The 10,065-nt window shown below is 46.6% G+C and overlaps 1 long non-coding RNA gene across 1 annotated transcript; it reads left to right on the forward strand.

Moving 5' to 3' along the window:
- Nucleotides 1–5,636: 5,636 nt before the first annotated feature.
- Nucleotides 5,637–9,562, forward strand: LOC311430836. The gene is made up of 3 exons (XR_014689053.1): nucleotides 5,637–5,902; nucleotides 8,333–8,396; nucleotides 8,482–9,562. It is a non-coding gene; the product is annotated as an uncharacterized lncRNA (long non-coding RNA).
- The last annotated feature ends 503 nt before the right edge of the window (nucleotides 9,563–10,065 follow it).

The following is a 10,065-nucleotide window of genomic DNA, read 5'->3' on the forward strand; positions in this document are numbered from 1 at the left end:
GTAGATAAGATCAGGCTGAGAGCTGCTAGTATATGGTTTCTTCAGAATAGGAACCAGAAGAATCAGAAACAAGAGGAGCTCTTCCAATGAAGCAAAGACGATAGACAAAAAGAAAAATCTAGCCTACTTATCCAAATAATACAGGCAGACTAGCACGTATTGGAATTCGGGACTGAAACCAAAGAGAGCTGACATGAGGACATACTGTGGGGAGGGACGAGAGCAGCAATGAATGGTACCATTGTGTGACTATTTTAATTAATTTTTGTAATGAAGCCAAAGCTCTAATTTACCACGTCTCAAAAGTAAATAGAAAAGGTTATGACCTTAATTTCGGAGGTGGAGAAGGAAAACCTAATTGTTAAGTAGTCAGCTGTCACTCGTTACTGCAAGAGGAGAGATACACTTGGTGTGTTACTATGAATAGTCCAGATTCAACAGTCAAAATAGTGGTAATGACAGTTTCGTTCTCTCTCCCCTTCATTTTCTTTCCAAGTCTTTGATTAGAAACATTTTGTACCAGTTTTACCATGTGGAGTGCAATGTTCCCCACTCCACCAGACGCTGAGTAAACCTTGTCTGGGCCACAAAATTGCCTTTGTTGTCTTCTCAGCAGGCAGATGTGTGTGTGCAGCCTTGGTGGGGTACAAAACGCTCAGAGATCAAGGAGGTCCTTCCTGCCACCTTGCTTTCTGCCAGCCCTGAGCGAGTATATTCCTACACCAGAGCTGAGAATGGCAGGAGTATTTTTTGATGTGACGTCTGCAAGCTGAAAAGATGCAAAAGCCATGTCTTCTTCTAACCAGGGCCACTAATAAGGATTTATTTCATTAAACGTGAACTATATACTCTTCAAAAATGCCTCTGTTTGCATCACTCAGACTTTGTGCAACCATGTCTGTACTTAACAGTGCAACAACATCATGGGGTCATTGCTGCGGGCCAAGGGAAAGAGGCACAGACAGAGATGAGATCTGGAGGTATTTAATGTGGATGTGGTACCAAGGGACATGGCCTAGTGATGGGACTCAGTAGGTCACGTTGATGGTTGGACGTGATGATCTTGAAGGTTTTTTCCAACCTAGAAGGTTCTGTGATTCTGTGTGAGGTCCTCGTGTCTGGTCAGCTCCCACACCTCTGTGTGTGCCCCTGCATAAAGAGCACAAGACCGTGTGCTCGCTAAGCCAAGTGTTTTATACTCCAGATCTTTTTGTTCTCAGCCCTATAATGCCAGCTGGAAGAGGAGGTTACCCAGCATCAGAACATGCAGGGGTTAGGCAGAAATGTTCATAGTAAAAATGCTGTTCTGGTAAGTTCTGCTATGACAGAAACAAAGAGGTGAGCTCTGTTAGGCTGGCTAGTTCAGACAAAGAATCCCGTGTGAGACAGTGTGAATATTTTTAAATTAACACCTATAATGTGGTAGCCATCATCCCAAATACAAATAACAGAGTTCCTGTGCCCAAATACTCAATAACAGCCCTCTTTTCCCAGCACATGCAGAAGCAACCTTTGCTGTTCTAGAAGCATTAACATTGCTTTTGGCCCTCTCCTTTTCATGGTATTCCTACTCAAAATCCTGAATTACAGGACACTTCACCTGCTGTACATTTTGACTGGCAAGGCAGGCTAGTTAGCTGGCTGGCATCATGGTTTAACAGTTTAGATCCTGAGGAGAAAAAAAATTAGATGTATTCTTATGCCACAAGTCAAGATCATCAGGAGAATTCCTCTGGTGCTTTCAATAAGCAAGAATAAACCTCATGAATGACTTTCTGAATGCCTGACAGTACTGGGAAATAACAGATCTTCCATCTTCTGTGGCTGTCAAATCCAGAGCGGACTGTCTTCTTCTTGAAGGACGTGCTGTAACAAAACACGAGTTAGCACGAGTCTGTGTGAAATCTGATGGCCTGTGCTACCAGGCAGGGTGCTCTCGTGGGCTCTTTTGACTTTGAAAGCCACGGCTGGATGAATTGAACTCGAGGGAAGATCCAGGGCTTAGCACAAATCTTGAGAGACAGGTGCCACTCTTACAGATAGATGCTCAGGGATGATATACGGGGAAAGCACTGATCCTTTCATGCTCCGGTCCCAGTGGGCTGAGGCACAGCAGCAGGAGGGAGGAGGTTTATGTTCACCACCATGATATAGGGGCTGTGCATGGCCAGCGGGCAGCGTGTGGGTCTCCAAAGCTGCATTGCTCTGAGGACAGTAGGGTTGTTGAATATCTTCCATTAAGTCAGCTAGGGTATTTGGAAAAAGCAGGTAAATGTTTGAGTGCGTGAGCTTGCCCTGAGTGAAACAAACCAAACTTCAAAATGGAGACATTTAAAATACAAAAATTATTTGGATTAACATTTGACGTTGTTCTCCTGTGTGAGAGAGAAAGCAAAATGTCATTTTTTAGAGGACAGATCTTCTAAAAAATGTGGTCTTAGGGCTGCCCTGGATATGTGGGCACTTGGTTGATATCCTTATTCTTTGGCCTTTTGTACCCGAATCCCACGGCAATGCAGATTTCTCAGCCTTTGTGGATCCCTGTGGAGCAGGGATCGGTGATGGGCTCCCAGAGGCTGCGGTGTGGGGCCTCCTCCCACCGATGCTGGCTGGACATGGGGTGTGTATGGATTTTACACCCTTTAGATGCAAAAGGAGCTCTTGGATCCGCTGCCAGTGCTGCCCTTCAGCTCTGTAGATGTCCATCATCTGCAAGAAGCTGCTGCACGCTGACCTAGATAGTGGCAGCTCTGCTGCGGTGCTGGCTGGTGACGGGGCTTCATCCCCCTGGTCTCTGCTCTGCCCTATATCCTGCCTCGGAAATTAAAAAAAAAAAAAATAGAAAAGAGGGGCAAATTATCATTAATCTGAATAACATTTCCCTCCAGTGATCTTTCCTGCTCCCCTTCCCTGCTTTCTCATTAGGCTGCTTCATCGCAGAAGTCCCACCACTTTCCACACATGTGCTGTCCTCAGGAGAAGAGAGGTAGGCACCTTCCGATGTCCCCACCACACAGGGCAGGGCATGTGCTGGAAGGGGGAAGCCCTGATCCCCAGCAGCAGCCACAGTGAAGGAAACGTGTCCGTGTAGCCTCCGATTCGTACTATATACAAATGAAAAACAAAACAAAACAAAAACTTAATTGCCTCTAAAATTTCACTAGCATCAAATTATACCAGCAAATCTAATTTTTCCTCTGAAAAATTACTGCCCATAAAGGTACGCCTGGGATTTCCAGCACAGAGGAACATTTGTCCTTGGTGTCTTGCTGCGGAGGCCTAAGAGGGCCACACCAGGAGCAAACCTCTCCCTACGTTTCTGCTGCCTGTGGCAGAGTTAGTCCTTCAGGAAACGCAACACCCCACAGTGTGATGAAAAAAATACAAATAAAAAAGAGTCTTGCTAGCCCTCTGCTTAATGTGGTGCGATGTTGACTGTGCTGGATAAACTCCTTGTCCTTGTGCTCCACTTGGGCACTGCTCTGTCCTCTGCTCCTCCATGGTGTGGTCGCATGACCGGGAGTGAATCATTTGGAATAAAATGCTCAAAGGCTCTGAAGTCCATCCCAATCTTCATAACAAGGCTATTTACAGGCTGTGGGTAAACAGAGGAGTAACTGTAAAAAAAGGGATTTCTCTTTTCCAACCCACTCCTCCCATTTGACGCAGCTGAACCCGACCGGCCTGCCCAGGACGCACAGATCCAGCCACCACAAATCAGCATACATCCACCACAAACCAGCAAACATCTCTCTTTCTCCTTCGTTTGCCCCAGTTGGGGTGGGAGAAGACCGACCCACAGGGGTCTGCAGTTTGCCTGTCTGTGTCAGTACTTTTCTCTTTGAAACGTGAGAGCTAAACCGAAGAAAAACAATAAGGAGAACAATCTTGTGTCCCATTCCAGACGGGGTGAGCCGTACGATTGCCCACGTTGCCTTGTGTGAGCCTTGTCCTTGAGCAAGGCCTGAGGGTGACCCCAGCCCGGGAGGGCCCCTGCGATGTGCACCAGAGGTGGAGGTGTCCCTGAAGCTTTGGTTTCAGCTTGGTGCCGAGCGAGGCTGGGCGAGACTAATGATTTCCTAGAACTGAAAAAAATAATAATGTAAAGGCCTGCATCTTGAGAGAAGTGCGGGATTCCCTGAATTTAGAAGACATCTTTTCTTAAAGAAGGGGGAAGCGAGAAGGAGATGAGATCTGACAGCCCTGTCCTGTGCTCTTTGGCTGATTCTTTTCTTCTCGAGGTAATAAAATAGCAGTGTTCTCCGCTGTGCTGTTGATGATGGAGTTACTGTGACATGGGCTGGTCTGGGGAGATGTCAGCCCCATTCACATCTCATGCCTCTGCCACTTCTTCTTCTAACCCCACTCAGCTCTGGCTTAAAGGGATCTTTCTTGTACATTCATGGTCTTGCCAGGGCCAAATCCTCAACCCCAAGGCAACCTCTGAATAGGAGTTGCCTACTCAGGAGTGAGTTACGGGGAAGGTGTGTGTGTGAAGCTGTGAGAAGAGCTCCCAGAGGATGAAGGGTGTACAAAGTGGATTCCAGCCCTCCAAAGAATACAGAGCACTTCTCTGGTTAGGAACAGGGTTGGATTTGATCAGCAGAAGACTGGCAGCCTTGAAAGCTGGTGCCCAACTTCTGGTAAGATTGCCAGGTGACAAAGGACAAGCTTGGTGCCCCCATACCCTGAGGGAAGGCTTCTCCTCCCATGCCAAGAGGCTGCATTTCAGGTGGTGCCCACTGCAAACCCCATCTCTTTTTTTTTTTTTTTTTTTTTTTTTTGGGGGGGGGTGTGTGTATCTATTTTATTTGAGCTTTTATATTCAAATTGATGAATTAGAGTAGCTCACTGTAAAACGTAGATTTTTTATTTTGTATTGCCCAGAGCACTGCAGCAGCAACAGTGGAAATAAAAATAAAGTAATTAGAGAAGGCAATGAGATGGTTTGTTTGTCACCTGCCAAGAGTTCAACTTTCAGTTGATTTCAGCAACTTTGCTCTTAAAGGTACTGAGCTTTCCAAGTAATAAAGTAAATGCAAAGATGGCAAGCAGTGCATCTAAAATATTTATCAGGGCTAGTGCGACAAATATGTTCCATTCCCCCATTGCTATTTATGAATTGACTGAAATGCAGCTGGATGAAGTAATTTTACAAGGGTTCTTGCATTAATCATGCATTGACTGCCAATGCAGCCTGAGCCTAGTGGTACCAAAAAAAAAAAAGAAAAAAAAAATAGGAAACACGTTTCCAGATTTTGTTGTCTCTTTCCCACTGTGATCACTCAGTGGGCTTGCCTTCCTTCTTGGTCCCATCCCTCCATCACAGACCAGAAGCCAAGTGTGCCAGGGAGGACTGGTGGTTTGCAGTGCATCTGTGCCACGCTGTCTGTCAGGTGAAAGCTGGTGCTCCTGCTCCCACACAGACCATACACAGCGGGCACATTACATGCATGGCTGCTGCTGCATAAGCTCTTTGAAACACTATGTCAGCTCGTCTCACTGGCATCCCAATAAAACAGAGCTTTTGGAGCATTAATTTTTGAAGACACAGGGGGTTATTTATACCATTGCAGTCTATGTAATGGCAGAGCCTTGTTTGCCAGGTTGCTATCTTATTTCTTCAGGATTCACCGCACTCTCTATTGCTGTTAGTAGCAAGTCTCCTACTTGTATTGCTGGGAGGAGGAATTGGCTATTGTGATAACAGCATATTGTATGTGGAGGTGGGTAATGAAGATTTTATAGAGGTGGCACTGCATTGATTTGTTTGATTTAATGTATTTTCCATGCATTGATCTGAAGCAAGACCCTCTCAGCAAAAGTTAATCCTTGAAAATAAAGCAGACTGCTATCAAATTATTTTTTTGCAATGGTCGAAGTAGAGAAGAAAAGAAGGGATGTTTTTTTTTTTGTTTTTGTTTTTTCCACAGGCAGAAATTGAGGGCTCCTGCATTTCACAAGCGATAGGAAAATTTCCATCTCGAGAGTTGCTGAGGCTTTTATCTGCAGGTGGGAGCTGGGAGGCAGGAGCAGGTGTCTCTCATGTTGGCAGGCTCTGTGAAAGCCTGCATCTACCTCTGCCCTGAGAGCTCAGCAGGCATTCCCCCCATCCACGCGCTGCTGCCAGCTGTCAGAGTGAAATGGTTCAGCAGTGAGTCTCCCAGGCTGTGTTCGGGCCAAAATTCAATCGGATTACAACCCAATTGCTCCAGCCTGTCCCAGAAGCAGGATGCCACCAGCAGCTGACTGATGGGATCTTGTCTCCGTGGCAGGCAGCACTGCTGCAGCTTGCTGGGAGCTGGGGCTCTCCGTGCAGGTCTCACAAATGTAGCTCTCTCTCCCCCTGAAACAGCTCTTCTCCAAGCAGTGATTTCCTGACAAAACATCTGAAATTCCAGGCACAACAGCCTCACAAAGTACTGCAACTTGCATTTAAGTGAAATAGCAGGTATCTTTCACTGATGTAAGAAAATTGCTTTTGTTTCACGTACAGTTTCACTGAGGAAAGCCTGGCTGTAGATTGTCCTTGAAGACAAATGAGACACACTTGGCTAATTCTGTAGATAACAAGACTATCTAATGACGGCTTATGACCAAACATGTTTTGGGAACCAGAAAAATGGAGCCTTTACTGTGCGGGTCATGGAGGGTTGCCCAGTGAGTCTGTGGAGTCTCCCTGCAATCTTCAAAAGCTGCCTGGGCAAGGGCCTGGGCACCCTGCTCTGGGTGTCCCTGCCTGAGCAGGGGCTGGACAAGATGGCCGCCAGAGATCCGGCCTGGGGAATGGGGGCTGCGCTCAGTCCCTGATGCTTCATCTCCACTGCTCCCTCACGGTCCCTCTCTGCCCCTGCTCCCCGTGGGGTCCCTCCCACGGGATGCCGTCCTTCCCGAACTGAGCCTGCGGGGGCTGCCCACAGGCAGCAGCTCTTCAGGAACTGCTCCCACACGGCTCCGTCCCACGGGGTCCGTCCCCCAGGAGCACGGGTCCCCCACGGGCTGCAGCTCCGGCCCGGGGCCTGCTCCTGCGGGGGCTGTCCATGGGCTGCAGCAAACCCTTGCCATGTAAACCCAGTACAGTAGTCTTCCTCAGGTAGAGCCCCAGTGGAGCACATTTATAATCAGGACCGTAGGCAGGACTTGCTCACAAAAACAAGCCTTCATCTTCACCTCACTTGTGGGCACAAGGCAGTGATCAGCCACGTGACAGCCTTGTCCACATTTTAATACTAAACCTAAATGTAAATAAGAAGTCAGGATGCTGTCGAGGCACTTGGCTGATCCCACTGGGTAAGAAGTGCTGGTGGTGGAGAATAACCAGGTTGAGGCAATGGGCTGCTTGTGGACTCCTTTGCACTGAAGGGATGAGAGCTGTGAGAGCACAGGGAAGAGAAGAACACAGATGTGGAAGCCTGAGGGTATCATCAGGAGCTTCTCCCATGAAAGGGATGGGTGAGGGAGGCTTTGATTCTTCTCTCTCCTACACACCTTTATTTCCCTTTCTTTTTCTCTCTATTTCTAGTCCCATGTGGAAAACATTGCTGTTAAAGCAAAGCTCCAGGGAACAAGCATGTATGTAGGGATTCTTTGGGAGAAAACTTGCCTCCAGAGAAGTCAACAGGAATTTTGGAATTAACTTCAATGGAGCCTGAGTTTTCACCTTTGCATAATATTCAAATACATCCTAAAACATTCCCAGGACCATGCAAAACATTGCCTGCTTGACGCTGACCTTTACAACGAAACTGTATGGAGCCTGATACCATCCTGTGAAATTCGCCGTTCTTTTGTGATAAATCACATCCCGCTCTCAAGGGGTAAAGACAAATAAATACCACCTCCGTCATGCTGAGAGCTGGATCTACAGTTTCACATATCTCTGGGCACTGTGACCAAACCTTTATCGTTCCAGTGAGAAACAACTGAAAATCAAATGTTTCTGCAGAGTTTTGTTGATTTGAGGGACAACTGGAATATTCCAGTGATGCAGATTTAGTTATTTTTTGGTGTCCCTTTCCATAGGGAGTCGGCAAGCTATTTAAATCCAGGGGACCATGACTAGCTATTCAAGTTTTGCTCTGCTGGATTTGTGCTGTGTGTATTTTGGAAACAATGGCTGCTCTGAGCAGCAGATAGAGCGATGCCACAGCCCACATCAGTGAAAAGCTCTTGTGATTATTTTTTTTCCTCTTCCATTTCCAGTGAAGGCTGTCCTGTGTTCTAACTCTTTCTATATTTTATTGCCAATGTGAATGCTCTAAAAATGCCATTAAGGAATGTATTACCCAATAGCATCTATACTAAATTTCACTCTCTATGCTCTTTCCAACAGCAGCCAAGCCCTGAATCTAAAATGCCATTGTGGTGATTGAAAAAGTACAAGCGTTTTCTGTTTGGTAAGTGTTAACTTTAGGGTTATTGACAACAGACTTTCCATGTAAGTGGAGGATGATTTGGACATCACAGGTCTGTTTTTCCTAGGCACTTGAACATCTGAGCACGTGAAGCTGATGGTCTAACTTCTCAGCTAATGAGACTAGGCACAGAAGATTCATTAATTAGATCTAAAGGATGAGCCACCCAGATCTGTGAAGTCCAATGCCTTTACCTTCGTCCTGATTCCCTCTTTTCCTGTTCCTGGGAGAATTCAGCCTGATTTCTTCACTTTCACTCTAAGATTCAGAAACGCTTTCTGAGCCATTTCCTTCACCTGCCTCACAGCTGCCTGGGATCTGGGAGTGCATCAGCACCAAGGGGTGACTCAGCAGTGAGAAATGGTTTTCAGATACAAACCTGCCGCCCACTGCGACTCCAAGCAGGAGCAGTATGCGTGCAACCACGTTCATCCTGGCGTCAGCGTGATGAAATGGCAGCCGTGCCTCGTGCAACATCTGCCTCCGCAGGTAGTCTATATCACGTATGCCCATGCAGCACCATCAGCTCAGCAGCCAGGCTGCCGGCACCAGGACTGGATTTGTGCTCATGATCCTTCCCCAGTGAAGCACTGCCTGTCTCACCCCCATCTCACTGCTTGTCTGGCTCCTGTCTTTGTCCCTCTGCAGACCACTCTGACAATGGAGGATCAATGCTTTGGGAAGTCCCTGGCAGAAGATGGGACTGTTGCCTTCCCAATACTGTCTACTTTTGTACACTTGGTGTGACAATGTGAGGTTTTCAATATCTGCACTGCTTTGTCACCCCCAAGCCCTATTTCAGACTATGCACTTGGGGACAAAAGTGGGACCAGGAGAAGACAGGCTGCCCAGGAAGAGATGCTCGGAGACATTCCCACTTCCACCACGGGTTCACCGCATGAGCCTTTAAGGGCAGGTAACTTCTCTGTTCTCTGTATATAAAGACTGAAAAAGCAACCCTGACCTACTGGGATTAAAATAACTTAAGAACATGGGCAGTGTCTTATTAACTGATCATCGTTAGAAGAGGAAGAGAAAAAAGAAGATGGAAAAAAAAAAAAAACGACAACACTTTCACTTCTCTTGTTCTGTCTGTAAAAATGGCATTTGAAAAAAAGAACAAACTCACTTGAGCATGTACAAGTCAACAGCTCTGCCATCATTGAATCCCCACAGTCTCCACCCGCCAGCCAGGGTCCCTGCATCTCACTTAGCACACACAAAAAAACTGGTGTTGGTAGGCTGTCATCCCCCAAAAGATAGAGTCCAGACAAAATGCACAGGGAATCCTGCCAGGTGGCTGTTGTGAAGAGGAGATTTAATTAGAAACGCTGGTTAAAGACAGAGGAGGTGGATAATAAATCTAGAGAGCATCGTGCAGAAGTCACTAGAGCTACTTCAGTGTCTTCAGCAGGCATCAGGCTGGATGCAGAGTCTGGGCCATTTTGTGGGCCTCAATATTCTACTTTGCTGAACAATCCTGGAGGAGGATGGCTTTAAAGTCCCTTTTGGACAGTTCTTGGCCAGAAAAATGTGACCATTCTAGATACTACAGATGTTGAAAATTATTTTTGCTAGCAAACTTTCATGAGGAATGTCCTTAGTGTTATTAGTATTGTCACAGTTATACTGTGACAATAAACATTCCTCT

The sequence above is a fragment of the Aythya ferina genome (genome assembly GCF_964211825.1).
Source record: "Aythya ferina genome assembly, chromosome: 2".
Lineage (NCBI taxonomy): Eukaryota > Metazoa > Chordata > Aves > Anseriformes > Anatidae > Aythya > Aythya ferina.